The following is a 22,281-nucleotide window of genomic DNA, read 5'->3' on the forward strand; positions in this document are numbered from 1 at the left end:
TAGATAAATGTTGGTATATTCAGACAATAGATTGTAATACAGCAATGAAAAGCATTCTAGGACACACGTGACATGGATAAATCTCACACTCATACTTTTGAGCAAAAGAAGCCAGATTTAAGAGTACATGCCTACAACTCCACTTATACAAAGTTCAAAAGCAGGCAAAGGTAATCCACCATGATAAGAGTGCAAAGAGTAATTGCCTTGAGGGAATGACCAGAAGGAACAGAAGAGAGACTACTGGGTGTTCATAATGTTCTGGTTCTTGATTTGGGTGCTGGTAACATGAGAGCATCTATTTGTAAAAATGTATCAAGTTGTACATGTTCAGTTTGTGAACTTTATATTGTATTTTAATAAGAAATATCCATCTATGTCCATCCATCTACCTATACATACATATATAGATACTTAGAGAGAGAGAACCAGTCACTAGGGGTTTAACACGTTAAACATAGCACTATCCTCGCCCTTGTGGAACTCATGAGTGAGTGGAGGGAGAGACATTAAGCAAATAATTACCCAAAGGAAGAAAGAATAACAAACTGCGATCAGTACAATAAAAAAAAAGTGGGGGAGATTGTAACATGAGCTCTGATCGAAACCTGGCATCAGAGAAGATTTCTCTAAGGAAGTGACACCTCACTCAATTCTGCATAAGTTAGCCTCCTTCAGGCAGAGGGAGGGGACAGCAGAGGTCTGAGCAAGATGAGCTTGGCCCTTGGGAGGGATTCACAGGTGGGCGAGAAGAGTAAATCAGCAGCACAGGTACGCAGACCAGAAAAGTGGCATATGGGGGGAGATTCTGTGGACCAGGTGAAGGATTTGCGGTTTTCTTCTGAAAGCAGTGGGGACCCATTGGATGCTTTCCCCCAGAGAGCAACATAATCCAGTTTGCATTTATCAGAGGTGTCTGTCACTGGTGCATAACAAAGATGGCCAAAAGCCGAAAGAATACATGGGGAGACCAGCTAAGAGGTGACTGTAAGAGGCCCAGCATGGACTAAGGGCCGGTGAATGGAGAATGATTTACAGATTTCAGTTATTGACATTGTAATTTAACATCAGCTCTGGTGAAAAAAAGAGACACTACATTAAGTGTAAGCAAAAAACAATAACAACAAGTAGAACGTTTCGTGGTTGACAACAGCACACATTTATCCATATACTTCAATACTCCTTGCTTCATCAATATCACATTCAAAATCAGCCCCGAAGCCCTCCTTAAATTCAGAATCTAAATATTTTTCTGAATTATTTTTGGCCTGGATAGTCAGGCACATCGGGTGTAATATCGGGAATGATGTGCTGCTTATCCTAATAGCTAACATTTGCCAAACATCCTTCCTAGTGTTCATGTTGACTAACTCATTTACTCCTCATGGCAACTCTATTAGGCCAGGGCTGTTGTTATCCCCACGTACAGCTGAGAACATAGAGGCAGAGAGGAGTGCCCCCAGTTCCCTAGCGACTGAAAGACAGAGCAAAGGTTTAAACCCAGGCAGTATGGGCTAGATCTGCATTTTAACAAATAGGCTGTAATTTCTCACAATCAAATCTTTGATCTTGACCTTTGGGGAAACCTTTTCAACTAACAGAGTAACTTCCAGGCATATCAAAGAACACTGAAGTTTGTATGCATTTCCGATGTGGTTAAAGAATTGTTCTGTTTTTTCCTTAATTGCAGTTTACCTTCCTGGAAGTTCAATAGCTTCTCTTGAAAGTCAGCCAGAAGCTTTTGACAGCTAGATGTTGGGCGCTCGGTGTCCTTCATGACACATGCATCAGTCACACCAATTGCTGTTGTCTTTGAAAAATCTATTCTGCATCCCAAAATATTTGGCAATTCCATCTGCATTAATGGCATTTTCTGACATATGATGGAAAACCTGTGAATTCGGCAAGTTCATGTTTCAATGCTTAATCCTAATGTAACTTTTTTGAAGGAGCTTCATGAAGTAGGCAACAGAAAATAATATTCCTCCTTATAAGGTGCTACCAAAACCAATAACTCAACTGAAGTGACTATCAGATGAGTAGAGGAAGGTTGCACACGTGCTGAGATGACAGCTTTGTTAGAGCTGATCCCAGTGCCGGAGAGTTGGCAAGTTTCTTTTGACATCTATTGTAAGATGCATCCCCTTTTCATAAGAACAGAAAACATATGAAATAGCAAATTTCAGATTGAGGGAAATAGGGTTTTTGAAACTAGAATCTCCCTTTTCTCTAGGCAATAAGTCAATCCCCCACATGGCAGGAGCCTGCCCCTTCACCCTTCCAGTCTGGCTTTCCTGCACCCCATTCCAGACTTCCAAACAGTCCCACCTGCCTCAGTTACCCTCATGTCCCTCTAACCCAAGTATATCAACTATAAGGTAAATACATTCTATCTTTTGAAGACTGTGTAAGGGAGTGGCCCCAGGTATCAGGTAGCATTGTCCCATATTTTATCATGATCATTCATTAGCTTTGTGAGTATAAGCAGGTTACTCTGAGTTCAGTTTTCTGCTCCAGAGAATAAGGATAATAGCACCTACCTCCAGGGTTCTTAGGGGAATAAAATGAGAGAGCACATAGAAATACTTTAACATAGAGTCTTACACCTAGTGACTTATCAATGGATGTTAAGCTGTTATTACTATTAATATCATCATCATAGTAGTAGATCTCTTATTAACCAAAACCCTTAGTCAGTTGGTAAAGTCAAAAAGTCAGATCATGAGAAGTTAATAATAATAAAAAAGATACCTTCAAATGTCTAATTCTACTTATATTGAGTAGCTTGCAGGAGATCAACATTTATGCCAAGAAAAAGTAGAAAAGCCCATTAAAATACAAAAATAAATCTGTTTGAAGGCATCAGAGAGTTACTGAGGCAGCCAGTACATGATAAATCAAGATCCTGGAGAGAAAGGAGCCCCAGGGAGGTGAGCCAACATTCTCCTCTTTTTTCCCCTAGTGGCATCATCTGCAAGGTATCCAGGCAGAGGACAATTGTTAAGGGCAGAGATGCCAGGAAAGCTTTCAAGAACCTCACAGAGCTGGGGAGATAAAAACTGCATTTTAGGGCTTCCAAGGCAGCCAAGAATTGAAGGACCAAGATCCCTTAGAGAAAAGAAGCATGGAGAAGGGAGCCCAGCACTCTTCTCCCCTCAAAGCATTTGCCCAGGGCAAAAGGTTAAGAAGCCAAACAGAAATGTGCTGCAGATTTTAACCCTGGAATGACTTGCCTCTTGACTGTTGGGATTCTAATACTAAAGCTGAATAAACAAGGATTTTTGTTTTGTTTGCATTTACAATTCATTTTTAAAGAGGACCAGAAGAGTGCCAGAGTTCATGTTCTTAACCACTAAGCTGTATGGACTGGGTGACCTATGCATTAATCTTGATACCTTTAGTGCATTTTTGTTTAACTGTGTATTTTCAGGAATATCAAAGAATCCTGGAGTTTGCCTGAAATAGTACTATATCTAATTTAAAAATTAAATCTGTAATCTAAAACCTTCCCAAAGAAATTTCCAGGCCCAGATGACTTCACTGGTGAATTCTTCTAAATATTTAAAGAAGAAATAACACTAATCTTAAACAATCTCTTCCAAATGCAAGCAAAAGCGAAAACACTTCCCAACTTATAATGCCAGAATAACCTTGAAAACTAAACCTGATGAGGACCTTATAAGAGTTGAAAATTACAGGTCAATCTCTCTCATAAACATAGGTGGAAAAATGGTAATCAAATATTACCTAACCATATATAAAAAGAATAATATATGACAACCAAGTTGGGTTTATTCCAGTAATGCAACGTTAGTTTTACATTCAAAATTAATCAGTCAATGTAATTCACCACATCAGTATAATATAGGAGAAAATGAATAAAAGGCTTTTATAAAGCCTACATCCATTTGTGATTTTTAAAAAAACTTAGCAGGCTAGGCCTGTAATGGAACTTTTAAAATCTGATATGTATATATATTTTAAAAGCTACAAAAGTACTTAACAATGGAATGTTTAAAGTTTCTACCTGAGATCAAAAATGAGAAAAGAATGTTTACTATCAGCATTTTAGTCAACATTGTATTGGAAGTCATAGCCAGTGTAAAAAGGAAAGAGAAATAAATAAAAGGTATAGGGACTGAAAAGGAACAAAAAACACTGCCCTATTGACAAGATAACATAATTTTGTACATAGAAAAGCCAAAAGATTCTCCAGACAAATAATTAAATTAATAAGGGAAGCTAGAAATAGTAGATATAACATCAATATATTTTTAAAGTAATACTTTGATACACTATCAGTAAACAATTACAAATTAAAATGTTAAAGTTACCTATACAATATCAAAAATATTAACTACTTAAATTAAAACAAAATATGTATAAGACTTTTACACAAAAACTGAAAAGCATTATTGGGAGAAATTTTACAAGACCTAAATAAATAAATGCATCTATTTTTATAGGAGTGTGTGTGTTTGTGTGTGATGATTAGTTTGCTGTTCTAATATTTGTATGGAAAAAGAAGAACAAAGAATAGCCAAGATAATCTTGAAGGATAAGAAGAAAATGGAGGATTTACAGTACTAGATACCAAGACTTACAGCAATGGTAATTAAGAGAGTGTGGTACTGGTAAAAGGATAGACAAATAGACTCACAGAATTCAACAGAGATTCAAAAAAAAAAAAAAAGAAAGAAAGAAAAAGAAAATGTCTGGAGTGAGGAAAGGATGGTCTTCTCCATAAATGGGGGTTGGTCAATTGGATATCCACATGGAAAACAATAAAACGCCTTGACCCTACCTCACACTACACAAAAAAAATCAATTCCAGGTGTATTATAGATCTGAATATGAAAGGTAAATCAATAAAGACTTTAGAAGATAACACAGAAGAATATTCTTACAATCATAAACAGAGAAATACTTATATCAGAAAAAATAGACTTGAAAACAAAGACTGTAATGAGACAAAAAAAGGGCATTACATAATCAAGGGATCAATCCAAGAAGAAGATATAACAGTTGTAAATATCCAACATAGGAGTACCTAAATACATAAAGCAATCATTAACAGACATGAAAGGAAAAATTGCTAGTAACACAATAATAGTAGAGGACTTACATTTACACCAAGGGACAGATCATCCAGACAGAAAATCAATAAGAAACAATGGCCTTAAGTAACACATTAGAGCAAATGGACTTGACAGATAAATATAGAACATTCCATTCAAAAGCAGCAGAATACACATTCTTTTCAAGTACACAAGGAACATTCTCCAGGATAGATCACACGCTAGGACACAAAACATGTCTCAGTAAATTTAAGAAAATTGAAATCATATCAAACATCTTTTCCAACCACAACACTAGGAGACTAGAAATAAACTACAAGAAAAAAACTGCAAAGAACATACATGTGAAGGCTAAACAACACACTAATAAACAAGCAATGGATCATTGAAGAAGTCAAACAAGAAATCAAAAGATACATGGAGACAAATAAAAACGAAAACATAATGATCCAAAAATTTATGGGATGCACCAAAAGCAGTTCTAAGAGGGAAGTTTATAGCGATACAAGCCTAACTAAGGAAACGAGAATAATATCAAATAAACAACCTCACCTTATACCTGAAGGAACTAGAGAAAGAAGAAGAAACAAAACTCAAAGTTAGTACAGGGAAAGAAACCATTAAGAACAGAGCAGAAATAAATGAAATAGAGGCTAAAAAAAATAGAAAAGATCAATGAAACTAAAAGGTGGTTCTTTGAAAAGATAAACAAAATTGATAAACATTTAGCCAGATTCATCAAGTAAAAAGAAAGAGGGCCCAAATAAAATCAGAAATGAAAAAGAAGTTACAACTGGCACCACAGAAATACAGAGGATCATTAGAGATTACTAAAATAATTATATACCAGTAAAATGGAAACCTAGAAAAAGTGGACAAATTCCTAGAAATGTACTCTCCCAAGACTGACTCAAGAAGAAATAGAAAATATGAATAGACCAATCACCATTAATGAAGTTGAATCTGTAATAAAACAACTCCCAACAAACAAAAGTCCAGAATCAAATGGCTTCACAGGTTAATTCTACGAAACATTTAAAGAAGAGTTAACACCTATCCTTCTCAAACTATTCCAAAAAAATTGCAGAGGAAGGAACACTTCTGAACTCATTTTACAAAGCCAGCATCACCGGGATGCCAAAACCAGACAAAGACACCATAAAAAAGAAAAAGAAAATGACAGGCCAATATCATTGGTGAACATAGATGCAAACCTTCTCAACAAAATATTAGCAAACTGAATTCAATAATACATTAAAAGGATCATACATAATGATCAAGAGGGATCTACCTCAGGAATGCAAGGATGCTTCAATATTCACAAGTCAGTCAATGTGATACACATATTAACAAATTGAAGAAGAAAAAATCATATGATCATCTTAATAAATGCAGAGAAACTTTCGATGAAATTCAACATCCATTTACGATAAAGTGGGTATAGAGGGAACAACACTTCAACACAGTAAAGGCCAGCCATACCTGACAAACCTACAGCCAATATCATACTCAATGATGAAAAACTGAAAGCATTTCCTCTAAGATCAGGAACAAGACAAGGATGCCCACTCTCACCACTTTATTCAACATAGTATTGAAAGTCCTAGCCACAGCAACCAGACAAGAAAAAGAAACTAAAGGAATCCATATTGGCAAAGAAGAAGTAAAACTGTCACTGTTTGCAGACAACATGAGACTATATAGAAAATTCCAAAGATGCCACCAAAAACTATTATAACTCATTGATAAATTCAGTAAAGTTTTAGGATACAAAATTAACATACAGGAATCTGTTACATTTCTATACACTAACAATGAATTATCTGAAAGAGAAGTTAAGAAACCTATCCCATTTTCAACTGCATCAAAAAGAATAAAATACCAAGGAATAAATCTAACTAAGGAGATAAAAGACTTGTACTCAGAAAACTATAAGACACTAATGAAAGAAACTGAAGACAACACAAACATGTGGAAAGCTATATCATGCTCATGGATTGCAAGAATTAGTACTGTTAAAATCACCGCACTACCCAAGGCAATCTACAGATTCAATGCAATCCCTATCGAAATACCAATGGCATTTTTCACAGAACTAGAACAAATAATCCTAAAATTTGTATGGAAACACAGAAGACACCAAGTAGCTAAAGCAATCTTGAGAAAGAACAAAGTTAGAGGAGTCATGCTCCCTGGTTTCAAACTATACGACAAAGCAGTATGGTACTGGCACAAAATCAAACACATAGATCAATGGAACAGAATAGAGAGCCCCAAAAATGACCCCACACTTGTGTGGTCAATTAATCTCTGACAAAGGAGGCAAGAATATACAATGGGGAGAAGACAGTCTCTTCAATAAGTGGCGCTGGGAAAACTGGACAGCTATATGCAAAGGAATCATACTGGACTACTTTCTCACACCATATACAAAAATAAACTCAAATGGATTAAAGACTTAAATGTAAGATGCAAAACCATAAAACTTCTAGAAGAAAACGTAGGTAGTACACTATTTGACTTAGCAATCAATATTTTGGGGGGATATGTCTCCTCAGGCAAGTGAAACAAGCAAAAATAAACAAATGGGACTGCATCAAACTAAAAAGCCTTTGCAAAGTGAAGGAAACTATCAACAAAACAAAAAAGCCACCTACTGAATGCGAGAAGATATTTGCAAATGATATGTCTGCTAATGGGTTTATATCCAAAATATATCAATATAAGCAATTCATACAAGTTGAAGTCCAAAAAAACAAACAACCCAATTAAAAGATGGGCAGAGGGGCTTCCCTGGTGGCGCAGTGGTTGAGAGTCCGCCTGCCGATGCAGGGGACACGGGTTCGTGCCCCGGTTCGGGCGGATCTCACATGCCGCGGAGCGGCTGGGCCCGTGAGCCATGGCCACTGAGCCTGCGCGTCCGAAGCCTGTGCTCCGCAATGGGAGAGGCCACAACAGTGAGAGGCCCGCGTACCGCAAAAAAAAAAAAAAAAAAAAGATGGGCAGAGGACCTGAATAGACATTTTTCCAAAGCACCATTTGAACTCAGATGATCAACAGCTATCCAGGTGTTCTATTTTGCTAGCAGTCACTTACATCTCTTTTCAGCTGCCATTTTTGAGTGCCTGCTGTGTACCACTACATAGCTCATAGAACGCTATACAACGAGACTGACCAAATTACTGCTATGCTAAACAACATGGATGGATTTCACAAACATAATGCCAAACAAAAGAAATCAAGCCCCAAACAGAAAACAAAAACATTCTGCTTGATTTATATGATAGGCACAAGTAATCAATGCTTATAGAAGTCAGGGCAGTGGTCCCATTTGAGGTGGAAGTATGTAATGATTGGGATAAGGCATGAGGAAAGACTCTGGGGTGCTGGAGAATTCTATTTCCTGATCTGGTTGCTGGATACGCTGGGTGTTCACTTTGTAAAAATACATCCCACTTACTCCTAGATCTGTGCACTTTTCTCTATGTATGTTATGCTTCAATAAAAACGTTTCTTAAAGCTAAAAATGATCCATAAGACTTCAAACCTGTTTCATTTTAACTTAAAGCATATAAATGCACATTCATTCACCATTCTTTTGATCTGGAGCCAAGACTTTTCTTTGCTAACGGGTCAGCTCACTGGAGCTTCTTGTCATCTTTCTTACATAAACCACACCCATAATGCATCATCTGCAGTTCCCAGCGTCAGTTTCTTTGAAGTAGAGAGAGACCTTAAAGACCCTTGTAAAGCAGTCTGAGTGCAGAATCTTGCTAGAATTTTATGATTTTCCCAGTCCTTTCATTGTCTCAACCACACCCAATTCCATAGCAATTTTTTTTTTAGCAATTCTCTTAAGTCTTTTCAAAGCTTTCAACCCAGCATTGATAGAAACATTTCTCCTTTTTACACACTTTTTTTGGCCAATGTTTCATTAAGTAATTAACAACTAAGCCTGGCATAAATAGATTTGGTACCAAACACAAATGATCCTTGGTCGATGTACAAGTCAACTGATGGGCACAGACATAAGTGAGTGGGTGTCCTGGAGTGCAGCCCACACCCACAAGCACTTCCAGTGCTGAGGGCATGCATTCATCGATGTGTTTTGCAGGCTGTGTTTGTCAAGTGAAAAGGTCTTTTACGTTGTTGGGTATGCCCCTAAACTCCCAGCTTCTACCATGGGTCATGTTGGAATCATCTTTCAGCTGGCCAACTACGGCGGCCCCTAAATAATTTTCCATACAGGTACTTTTTCTTTTTCTAAAAGCATGCACCTGTTTCCTGCTTAAAACTTTTTAAATAGAGTGCCCGGTGTAAAGTGGGTGCTCGATAAATATATGTTGAATAAACGAATCATTAAACAAATGGATACAGGAGTTTTCAGTTCCTCCAGGTCGAAGTTCCAGCTCTTTGGTCTGTCCTAAAAGACCCTTCCAGGTCAGATCCTTCTCACCTTCAGCCATCTCGTCTTCCATATCTTCAGTACACCCTGCCCTGCAGCCCCACTGAGAGACCCATGTTTGCCAACTATGCGGCACCACCCACACTGGTCCTCTGCTGGAAGCGCCCCTTCCCCATTCTCATCCCTGAAGGAGCCACGTGAGACTCAACCGTTCCCTCCTCAATGCTGTCCCGGACGCATCCCAGCGGTGTTCATCAGGAGCTCTGATCTCCTGCTTTACAAATCCTGTTATCATTCCTTGTCATATGCCTGTTTCTCCCATAGACAGTGCAGCCCAGAGAATCGAAGACTGAGATTCAGTCCCTTTATTTCACGAGGCCTAACATCCAGCTAGAGTTGGTTCTCAACATAGCCATGAAGGGAGGAGTTGGCTGGCCTGAGTTCAAATCCTGACCCTGCCACTTGATAGCTGTGGAGCCTTGGGCAGATTCCTTCTCCAACATTTAGTTTCCTGACAAGTAGGAGAAATGATACCCACCTCTCCCTGTCCCTGTAAAGACTGAATGAGATCTTCTATGTAAAGAGCCTGGCACTCAGTGAACAATCTAAAAACTCACGGGAGTGCCCACTCTCAAGGTCTAGACAACATCCATCTACCTCCACCCAGATCAAATGAAAGTCCGGATGTGATGAGAACCCCAGTATCTGCATGCAGTAGACACTCGACTATTCATTGAACTAGTGAATGATGCTCTTCCGTCCCTCATGTCCTCCTCTGTCCTGCTCCACTCTTTGCCCTTACCATCATTCTCCACATCCAGGCCCCACCAGCTCTGTAGGTAATTTGAAATTAAAATCCCGAAGTTATTTTTCATAAGCAAGAACAATCACTCTTGGGTCTGCTGGCACGGCATCCCGACAGGGGCTGGCAGCAGCCAGTTCACAGTGAGAGCTGCCAGGGGAGCTGTGCATACGCTTCTAAGAATAACTCAGTGTCCAAGAATTCCGCCTGTTCTATCGCAAGCTGGGGCCGGCCAGCAGCTGGTTTGCATTAGCGTCGAGAGCGATGGGATTCCGCTTTACTATACTGAGGCTGATGTACCTCCTCTCCTTCCTCTGCTCTCACTCTGGGCTGCCACTAAGCAAGTAGAGTCTTCATTTAACAGTCTTGAAAGCACCAGGAAGGGATCTGGTTAGAGATAAACTACAGACTACATGAAGTCTGCCTTCCGGGTGATTTCATCTCACGCCTGGGTCATACATCACACTCCCACTTGGGTATCATTCTGAGGCCCCTGTGATCTCAGTACTCCGAGGCCACAGGAACATCCCATTCAAACCTGCCTTCATTAGCGCAGCCAGTACTTGGGATCATTCCTGACCGTCTCTTCTTTGTACATTCATTCATTTGTTTCTACTCAGAATTACTGAATAGTGAAGCTAAATGGATCTAGGAAATCACTTTGGGAGGCAGCTTGGTCTATAGTGGCTCTTAGAGTAGATGGGGCAGTACACACTCTTAAGGACATTTGGAAATGTCTGAGAGCACTTATCTTTGGGCGTCCAAAGAGAAAGGGCACTGCTGGCATTCAGTGGGCAAGCACTAAGGATATAAAATATCCTGCAATGCACAGAACATTCCCACATAATGAAGAATTATCGAGCCATAAAATGTTCCTGGCATCCCTCCAGAGAAACCCTCCTGGAGCAGAGTGTGTCACCCTATACCCATCCTGTACCCTCCTACTCCACAGTACATTAGTTATGAGCACAGGCTTCCTCATTCCTGGCCCTGACATATCTTGTCTTCACATTTTATGGTGGAGGAAAAAAGATCATGGCCGTGGAGTCAAAAATACCAGGACAGGGCTTCCCTGGTGGCGCAGTGGTTGAGAGTCCGCCTGCCGATGCAGTGGACGCGGGTTCGTGCCCCGGTCCGGGAGGATCCCACATGCCGCAGAGCGGCTGGGCCCGTGAGCCATGGCTGCTGAGCCTGCACGTCCGGAGCCTGTACTCCGCAACGGGAGAGGCCACAACAGTGAGACGCCCACGTACCGCAAAAAAAAAAAAAAAAAAAAAAAATACCAGGACAAAGTTCTGTTTCTGCCATTCTACCTGTGGAAGCTTGAGCAGAGGTAATGATTCTTAGAGCCTCATCTGTGTAATGGTGCTCACAATATCTACATTATAAGACGATTATGAGTATGGCCACCATATTGTAAAATTCCTAAAACAAAGTCCAGCAGTGAGAATTTATTCAATTCTTATGTAGAATACTGGAACTTATGTATAATACTGGATGCATGGTAGGCATTGAGTATACTGTAGATGTTACACGTGAAGTGCCTTGTTCTATGCCTGGCACGTGACAGAGGCTCCATAAATGTCAATCCCATTCCCTCCCTCCTCCTCCCATAGATGTCATGTGACTCGCTGAAGGTCATCTAGGATTCCTTGAATAAGGACTCATAAAAGCGATGTGGTCTCTACTCTCATAGAATTTAAATATTAGGGGTTCTGATAAGATTTGCAGTCTACCTCTTGTGTACCCTACTTCCCACTATCCCTGAAAGAATGATCTTTTGATCATTTGGTCCATTACCAGGTCTTTGTCATGCTGACAGAGAGAGTAGACTGAAGGATGGTAGAGGCCAAATTGCTCTAAATAAGACAGGATGAGGCCAAAGAGGGGAGAGAGGAGGAAGGAGACATTCTCAGAAAGTGAGAAAGAATGAGGGGGAGAAAATAAGTAGCTTCCTAAAGGAGAAGAACCTTGGGACAAGAGATTCCTGTACAGGTGGTTTGGGGATTTCCAAGTTGTTGGGATGCTTCACTGTACAGAAGCTGTAATCAGGGGAGTCCCAATGTGAGCCCTTGAGATATGGTTATGATTGGGTAGAACTCTTCAAAGATTCTTCCCAAAGATTTCTACAGAGTCACTGTGTAGTCACTGGGTCCAGTTTCTTGCTTCCCTTTACCCATACTTTCACATCAACCCGATATAAAACTCAGCTCTTACTTCCATTTCCTCCAAAGCCTGCTCACTCAAAGCTCTTATGAGAATGGCAGACTTTTCTAAAGATTTGGAGGAAGCCGGGGAAAAGGATTACAACAACACAGCACAAACAACATTAGGAGGAACACAAGATACACCCCTTTTTAAAAAGCCCTTGTCACCTGCTACAAGGAAGCTGCTCTTCCTCGCTCAAAGGTGCCACCTTTACTGATCTCACAGGTTCCTCCCTCTCTTCCCCATTCCTTCCCATCACCTCTCATCTCTTCTCTAACCACACCTCCTCTCAGAAGCAGAAAACAAATGCCTCTCTTTTATTCTCAGGCAGAGCATCTGAGCCATCTTTCTATCTGCCTGTGAGCCCGCCAAAACCCATGCCTTTGGGGCCTGCCAATCCCCTTAATGGACAAATCAAGGTGTTTTTAGCCAAAGCTGCTCCGTCTTGAAAAGAATGGAGTTAGATCATAGACATGTCACCTCATTTTTCCTGTCTGCGATTTAGATAACAAATCCAAATTGTTGAGAGAAACAAAGCATTATGGAAATCCAGTGGGCTGGTCTGGGAGGATTTCCTTGACTTTCAGTAGACCCTTGAAGGATAGATGGGATTTGGAGAGAACTAGAGAAGGAATCCAGTGGTATCACAACATAAATAAAAATGTGGAGGCTGAATTGGCACAGAATATACAAGGGAGAGTGGAGAACTTGTTCAAGCTGAAGCGAACAGTACATTGGCTAGCAGTGAAGGAGAAAAAATGTGAGAACGAAGGTGGAATCGTGAGTGGAGGACTCTGAATGTGTCAGATTACGAATCTGCCCAAAATCTGATCTCTCCTTTGGGATTGGCTAATCCATTTTTTTGGGGGGGGGGGGGTTGTCTGTGGTTTCTTTTTCCTTTTTTTTTTTTTTTAATAAAACCATATCAATGATGCTTTTAGATATGCAAAAGTAATGCAAGAACATCTTGGAGAAAGATAGGAATCCGATGAATACATCTAATTTAGACAAGTGAGCTGAATAGCCTGTTTGCTTATGCTCAGAGCCTTCAAGAGCAAAATCTCTGTGGATGCCATTGCCTTTGGGGGTAGAACAGTTTCTTTTCTATATGGACGTGTCTAACCATACAGCTGAACATGTTTTTATTCTTTCATGGTTGGGTGTTTTTTCCTTCAAACAGTTGTTTGCTGTAGAATCAGTTCAAATGGACTAGTCCTTGGAAGGAACTGGCAAATGTGCCCTTCCGTCCCCTTCGCAGAGGACTAGCGACAGAGAAAAGGATTTGAATTACATTTGATGCAGCTCAAGATACATCTCACATGAGGCTCATCAAAACATTGTTCTCACAGCCTGACTTCACAGTGCTTACTGTGATGACATTGACCTTGCAAAACAAATTCAACCTATTGAATTCAAGAAAATACTGCTGAATTCATTAATTTTAATATTTGAAGTACCCTCATAAAAACTGCTTTATTAATCTTTCGATAAAAAGAGTCCTGTAGTCTACAACTATGATTTTCCCTACCTAGCATTCATTCCCTCTGATTCTGGAAATAGCACTCCAGTTTTTCCTGAGAAGCCAGCACTCTCTCTCTCTCTCTCTGTCTCTCTGTCTCTCTCTGGCACTTGCTTTGGATGGGAATGCTGCCCTATCTCCATGATACAGGGGGCAACACCGTATTACCAATCAGGTGCCACTTGGCGATGGTGATTGGTGACCTGTCCTCGCCACCCAATCTGAAGTAGAAACCCAATCACTTTTAATCATATCTCCCTATTTTAATTTTCTACACAGCTCTTACCTGATGTCTTTTCTTACTGTTTATTCATTTTTCTGTGGGGGGTGTGTGTGTGTGTGTGTGTGCGTGTGTGTGTGTGTGTGTGTGTGTATCTCCCACATCTGGAATGAATGCAGGGATCTTGTATGTCTTTTTAATGTTATATCCCCAGTACCTTAAAATGCTGCTGCAACATGGAAAGCAGTCAATGTATTTTGGTTGAATAGTTTAGCAAACAATGAACCAAAGAAATAGCTCAACAGTGGAAATGTAACACAAGTGTGTCCAATAGGAGCTAATCCTAGAAATGTTGCTGGCGTGATCAAGGAAGAGTCATTCAATTGTGAATCTGTAAATCTAGAGCTGCCAGGCATCACCTCAAGAGTAAAGCCCCCCAACCTAAGAAAGAAGTCAATACCAAGAAAGAGACAGAGATGTAGAGAAGTCACTTCCTGATAAAAAACACGTGCACACCTGGCTCCAGCTATGCCTGAACTCAGTAACTCTGGGCTTTTTAGTATTGGATGTGCATCATGAGGACTCTCGGCTTTCAGATTACAGGTGTGCTTGCTGACCTCTGCAACATAGCCAGAATCAGCTCTACAGAGCACTACAGGCCTGAGCCTGGGAGATACTGTCCCTCCAGGAAGAAGAGTATGGTACTATTCCTACTTTTCCTGAAAAGAGGGAAAACATAGCAGGAAACATTAACGTGTACATTGTTTTCTGGGGGACTAAGAGAACAGCTCAAAGCTCATGGAACAAGTACAGACACAACAGACGCCATGGCCCTGTGCCCACAATCTATTCCATTTTCCTCTACAGGAAAACTGCCTGAAGAAGGAAACCAGATATCGCCTTTTATAAAGAGTGCACAGCACTTCCTCAGTATTTCTTTTTTGTGGCCCAGTATAGATGGGAAGAAAGAGCACTGATCACATTGCCAAAGGACCTGGGTCCTAGTACCTGCTCTGTCTTGCTCTCTGGACTAAGACCACAGAACCTTTAGTTTGTTCAATCAGCACTTACCACGCATAGTCTTGGGAGGGCTGTGTTCCTATGAGTCTTCTTCTTTAAGACAACTGACCAAAATTCAGGTGAACTAGTTTAAGCCAAAGAGGGGACAAGGGTATTTATGAACTCTGGGAATCTTAGGAAAGGTTTCAGGAAGTCCAAGAATTAAGTCCAAGACTCGCAGAGTGGGGGGAATGCCCGAGTCATTCCCTAAAAATCTGGAGGGCTTCAGAGAATGAGGGTTCTCTAGCTATGGCTTAAACATCAAGAGATGAACAGCTCTTAATATGACAGCATATTTTATTGCCACAAGCCCTCTTATCTACCTCTTTCTTCTGTGTCTTGGGCTGCATTGTCTCTGCAGGCTAGACTGGGAAGGAAGAGGACAGAGGCCTGTTTGAACATAACATGGCCCAAGAGATGTGGTCCAACCTACCATAGGAAATAAATTTTGGAATACAATGTTGGAGTCAGATTGTTAAGGAAATTTGCATTCATTCTATTGAAAATGGGTAATTATTTAACACAGACAACACTTATTTATTCTACAATATTTATTAAGCACATAGTATATGCAAGGCCCTCTACTAAAGAAATAACAAATAAGACACAGTCCCCGATCTCAAGAGAAATGCCATCTAATATGGAAGTAGAATAAAGAATCTAGAAACATCTAGAAGAGCACTGTCCAATAGAAATATAATGGGAGCTACAAATGTAACTTTTCTAGTTGCTATACTACAAAAATAAAAACAAACAGGTGAGTTTCATTTTAATATATTTTATTTAACCCAATATATTCAAAATTATTTCAACACGTAAACAATATAAGGAAATTATAAATAAGATTTTTTCTAACCAAGTCTTAAACTCAATGTATATTTTATATCTCAGTTTGAACGAGCCCCATCTAAAGTGTCCAACCGCCATATGTGATTAATAGCTTTCATACTGGACAACACAAACCTCAACAACGTTTGTGGGAAAATCATCACGGTTCTTACACTTCCATTGAGGGAGAGTAAAGTGAACATCCGTCTTTTCCATTTTTATTATTTTCCTTGAATGGTACCCTAATAGTCCTCTCTATAGCCACCTGTCTCCCATTTAGCTCATATGCATTTAGGATGGAGCTGATGTCATGCCAGATCCAGAGGTGGCTACTCAGGTCATTATATGGCTCTGGGCATAGTGATTGGTTTAGGAGTGGAAATGAGACCCAATCAGAGTAATTGAAATACAATGATTCTTTTGCTGGGACTTCCAAGAAAGAAACACATCCTCTTTTCTGCAGGACTTAAATCTGGGACTATGTGAGCCTAGAGTGCCAAGGGCCTCCACGAAGAGCCTGAGATTGACTCCATCATGCTGAAAGTAGAGAGATGAAGAGAAATTCAGTTCTCATGGCGTCAGCCAAGCTCCTAGAGAATTCTTGAGCTTTTCAGTTACCTGGATTGATAAACTCTTTGCTCAAGCCAGTTTGAGTTTGGAAATATTCTAAAAAGAGTTTTGAAATACGAGGGAACTTCAGTATAGAGTGATTTCATCCAGTTCCTCTCTCCACTCTTGTATTATCTACCTGAGAAGAGAAGTAACTGGTGACACCAGTGAATCCTGACATCCATTGTGCTGCATGTATCAGGAGATAAGATCGCCACACTGAAATAGCAACAGGGCTTGTCTCACATCCCCACTTGTCTCTTGCTCTCTTGGACACAGACCCAGCCAGGAATCTGCTCTCGCTATTCCAGCTTCTCCCCCTGCAACTGAGTAGTTGAGTCAGGTCAGTTCTGTGGAGGCTTGATCTTTTGATTCTTGCCCCACAGTGGTGCCTGATTCATACTGGCAACACATTTACAATTATGGGATATTGCCTCAGTTTCCCCAATATGATTATGCATTAGTGGTAAACAATGCATTTTTATTAAAAGGTTATGAAGTAAATGTCGTATCAGAAAAACTTTCTATCCTTCTGAGTCATGCCTTTATGGAAAATTCTCAACCAGTTTCATTAAATTATTTAGTTCTTAAACTTCACTTGTTCATCAAACATTAAGATAATACCTGTAAGGCATGGTAATAGCCACTGGGGGTACAAAGATGAACATGCCACTGAACTCAAGGAGACAGTATCTATTTTATAAAAATGTTTTTAAAATGTAATAAGAGAGACAAGAACGGGGTGGGGGGGAACATTGAGAAATGACACTTTAAAAAGTCAGGGGTAATAGTTACATTAAATTTAAATGGACAACAGAATCCAATAAAAAGTCAGAGGTGGCAGAATGGATAGGGGAAAGTTATCTAATTATATGAGAGACACACTTTAGATTCAACAACACAAATAGGTTGATGTAAAAGGATGGAAAAAGAAATACCATGCGATCAGTATCCAAAAGAAAGCTGGGGTATTTATGTTCTATCAGACAAAATAGACTCAAAGACAAAAATTTTTACTAGGGACAAAGAGAAACATTTTACAGTGATTAAAGGGACAATCCATTAGAAAGATAAAATAATTATAAACATATGTGCATCTAACAAGAGAACCTTAAAATACACGAAGCAAAAACAGAATTGAAGGGAGAAACTGACAATTCAACAATAATAATTGGAGACTTTAATATCCCCCTTTTATATAATGGATAAGTTATCCATTTTTGGTGGATCCATTTCAATAATGGGCAGAATATTAACAAATAGAAGATTTGAACAATACTAAAAACCAACTAGACCTAACAGACATCTATTGAACACTCTAGCCAACAGCAAAATACATACATATTTTTTTTCAGTGCACATGGAATATTCTCCAGGATAAGCTATATGTTAGGCCACAAAACAAGCCTCAATAAATTAAAAAAATTGAAATTATATGAAGTATGCTATCTAACCACAATACACAGAAATTAGAAATCAACAAGAGAAGTAAATTTGGGAAATTGACAAATATGTGGTTGTGGAACAATGTATTCCTAGCTAAAACTTGGCTCAAAAAAGAAATCAAAGGGAAATTAGAAAATACTCTGAAATGAATAAAAACAAAACACAGTATGCCAAAATTTATGGAATGCAGACAAAACAATGTTGAGAAGGAAACTTATAGCTATCGATATGTATGTTAAAGAGAAGAGGAAAGATCTTAAATCAATAACCTAACTTTCCACCTTATGAAACTAGCAAAGGAAGAGCCAACTAAACCCAAAACAAGCAGAAGGAAAAAAATAATAAAAATTAGAGTGGAAATCACTGAAATAGAGAATAGAAAACAATAGAGAAAAACAGTGAAACCAAAAGTTGTTTCTTTGAAAAGATCAACAGAAATGATTGACCGTTAACTAGACTGACCAAGACAGAGAGGGAATAGTCAAATTACTGAAATCAGGAATGAAAGAGGGGACATCATTACCTACCTTACAGAAATAAAAGAAATTCTAAGGTAATAACATAAACAATTGTTTGCCAGCAAATTAAATAACATAAATGAAATGGAAAAATCCCTAGAAAGACACAACTACAGAAAGTGACTCAAGAAGAAATAGAAAACCTGAATTTACATATAACAGGAGATTATGTTAATCATCAAAAAGTCCCACAGTGAAAAGTCCAGGCACAGATAGCATGACAGGAGAATTCTACCAAACATGTGAGGAATTAATACCATTCCTTCACAAACTCTTTCAAAAAATAGTAGAGAACATGGTATATCTCTCCATCTATTTATATCATCTTTAATTTCTTTCATCAGTGTCTTATAATTTTCTGCATGCAGGTCTTTTGTCTCCTTGGGTAGGTTTATTCCTAGATATTTTATTCTTTTTGTGGCAATGGTAAATGGGAGTGTTTTCTTAATTTCACTTTCAGATTTTTCATCATTAGTGTATAGGAATGCAAGAGATTTCTGTGCATTAATTTTGTATCCTGCTACTTTACCAAATTCATTGATTAGCTCTAGTAGTTTTCTGGTAGCATCTTTAGGATTCTCTATGTATAGTATCATGTCATCTGCAAACAGTGACAGCTTTACTTCTTCTTTTCCAATTTGGATTCCTTTTATTTCTTTTTCTTCTCTGATTGCTGTGGCTAAAACTTCCAAAACTATGTTGAATAAGCGTGGTGAGAGTGGGCAACCTTGTCTTGTTCCATCTTAGTGGAAATGGTTTCAGTTTTTCACCACTGAGGACGATGGTGACTAAGTTCTTTGTAGTGAGGTGGATGGACCTAGAGACTGTCATTCAGAGTGAAGTAAGTCAGAAAGAGAAAAACAAATACCGTATGCTAATACATATATATGGAATCTAAAACAAACAAAAAAATGGTCATGAAGAACCTAGGGGCAAGATGGGAATAAAGATGAAGACCTACTAGAGAATGGACTTGAGGATACGGGGAGGGGGAAGGGTAAGCTGGGACAAAGTGAGAGAGTGGCATGGACATATATACACTACCAAACGTAAAACAGATAGCTAGTGGGAAGCAGCCGCATAGCACAGGGAGATCAGCTTGGTGCTTTGTGACCACCTAGAGGGGTGGGATATGGAGGGTGGGAGGGAGGGAGACACAAGAGGGAAGAGATATGGGGACATATGTATATGTATTACTGATTCACTTTGTTATAAAGCAGAAACTAACACACCGTTGTAAAGCAATTATACTCCAATAAAGATGTTAAAAAAAATAGTAGAGAATATGTTTTAAATCACAATTCAACAATAAAAAGATTATTCAATTTAAAAATGGGCAAAGAATTTGAAGAGGCTTTTCTCCAGAGAAGATATACAAGTAAACAATAAGCATACAAAAAGATGCTCAAAATTATTAGTCATCAGGGAAATGCAAATCAAGACCACAACGAGATACCACTTCACACCCGCTAGGATGGATATAACAACAAAAATAAGAAAGACAATAACAAATATTGGCAAAGATGTGGAAAAATTGGAACTCTCATGTTGCTGGCAGCAATATATAGTGCAGCCACTTTGGAAAACAGATTGGCAGTTCCTCAAAAAGTTAAACACTGAGTAATCATAAGACCTAGCAATTCCACTCCTGGGTATACGTCCAAAAGAACTGAAAACATGTCCACAGAAAACCAGTACCTGAATGTACATAGAAGAATTATCCATAATAACCAAAAAGCAGAAACACCCCCAAATGTTCATCAGGTTGACTGATGAATGAATAATCAAAATGTGGTATATCCATACAATGGAATGTTATTCAGCTATGAAAAGGAATGAGGTACTGCTACCTGGATAAGCCCTGAAAAGACGGTAAATGAAAGAAGCCAGTCACAAAAGACCACATATTGTATGATTCCATTTATATGAAATGTCCACAATAGGCAAATCTATAGAAACAAAAATAAAGTGGTGGTTGCCCAGACTTGCAAGGGGAGGTAAAGGGCATGGAGAAGTGAGTGGTAATGGGTACAGGGTTTCTATTTGGGTTGATGAAATATTTTGGAATTAGATCATGGTAATGGATGCACAACTCTGTGCATATACTAAAAACCACTGAAATGTACACTTTGAAAGGGCAAACTTTATGGAATGTGAATTATATCTTAAACTGTTATTTTAAAAAAAGACTTTAAGAGCTCAAAGATGATTTCCCAAAACAGACACCCTAAAATTATCTTAAAAGAGAAAAAAAAGTTTATTATAATCAACCAAAGCACATTTAGTAAGGAATTTTAAATGTTTAAGCTTACAAAGCAATAAAGTTAAATATTATAGAAATCCCCCAAATTAATATATACACACTCTAGAAGCTTACAGTCTAGCTGAAGATACACTGGCAGGAAATAAGAAAATATGTTACTCAGGCTTTGCTAAGTTCTAGTATATTAGGCTTTTTTTCACCTGCATATTATATTTTAACTTATATCTCACAACATCCTATTTTTGAAAACTAAAAGTAATGAAACTCAGAAAGGTTGGTTGGATATACTGTACAAATGACTCGTTTCTTCTTAAATATTGTTGTTTGCTCTTGTATAGCTACAACTTTTGTGTTTCCAGCAGAGACGTCCTGCCTTTGGATCCTGATCCCATTTCAGCTGTGAGTCAAGGGATCTTGGTTGGTGTTCAGTACACCAAACAGTAACCAAAATAAATATCCTGGAAGCCAGAATCCTAAGGTTGTCTCCCACTCGGGAGGTTGTGAGGTTTCCGTTGTCAGTGTATGTTTCCCTTTCAAGACAAGGCAAGCTATGTATGTGCTAAGTAGGAATGTTACATGACCCACCCCCCCACCGGTACTAAAAGGAAAATACGGGTGGAACAGAAGAGAGAAAAATGGCGCCAGAAAGAAAGAAGAGCCAAACTAAATTTGGCATTTCACCTTTCATTTCCCCCCAAACGCTGCCTACCCACAAACCCAACTCAGTGTCAGATGTTTCAAATGTTTTCATTGTTCCTTCCCCCAGCCCAGCTCCAAATCCCAGAAAGAAAGTAGGAAAAAAAAAAAAATCAATGCCATACAGATGTGTTTATCCCCTCTTGCCTGGATAAAAGACTTCTTTCAAGTACTGTGCATATCTTCCAGGCCGAATCTGTGCACGCTTAGGAATGCCACATGGCAGTCAGGTCAGGGCTGCTCTTCTGCTGTCCTTTTCATGTCAAACCCAAGCTTTTGTTCTCTGATGTTAAGGTTGACAGATGTGTTCTCAGGCAGCCAGCACACTGAAAACACATGGCGGACTGAAGCCCCTGGTCTCCTTGGCCAAAGCACGGCCAATGACATGAGCGAAACAATTCTGAAGTTTCCCAAGAGGCTCCAGGACCCCACTGGGGTGGAGGTTGGGTGAGATGAGAATGATGTAGAATTAGGACCATGCTCAGGAGACTGGAAATGGAAGAGAAACAGCAGTGAGTCCTCACTTCTTCCTGGGACCTGAAGGTGTGAATATTAGAGCTGGCGTATTGGAAAATACACCAAAGTAGAAGTAGACTTTCTACCAAAGTAGAAGTCTTGGGAGGGGGAGGG

Source organism: Tursiops truncatus, chromosome 11 (assembly GCF_011762595.2).
Source record: "Tursiops truncatus isolate mTurTru1 chromosome 11, mTurTru1.mat.Y, whole genome shotgun sequence".
Lineage (NCBI taxonomy): Eukaryota > Metazoa > Chordata > Mammalia > Artiodactyla > Delphinidae > Tursiops > Tursiops truncatus.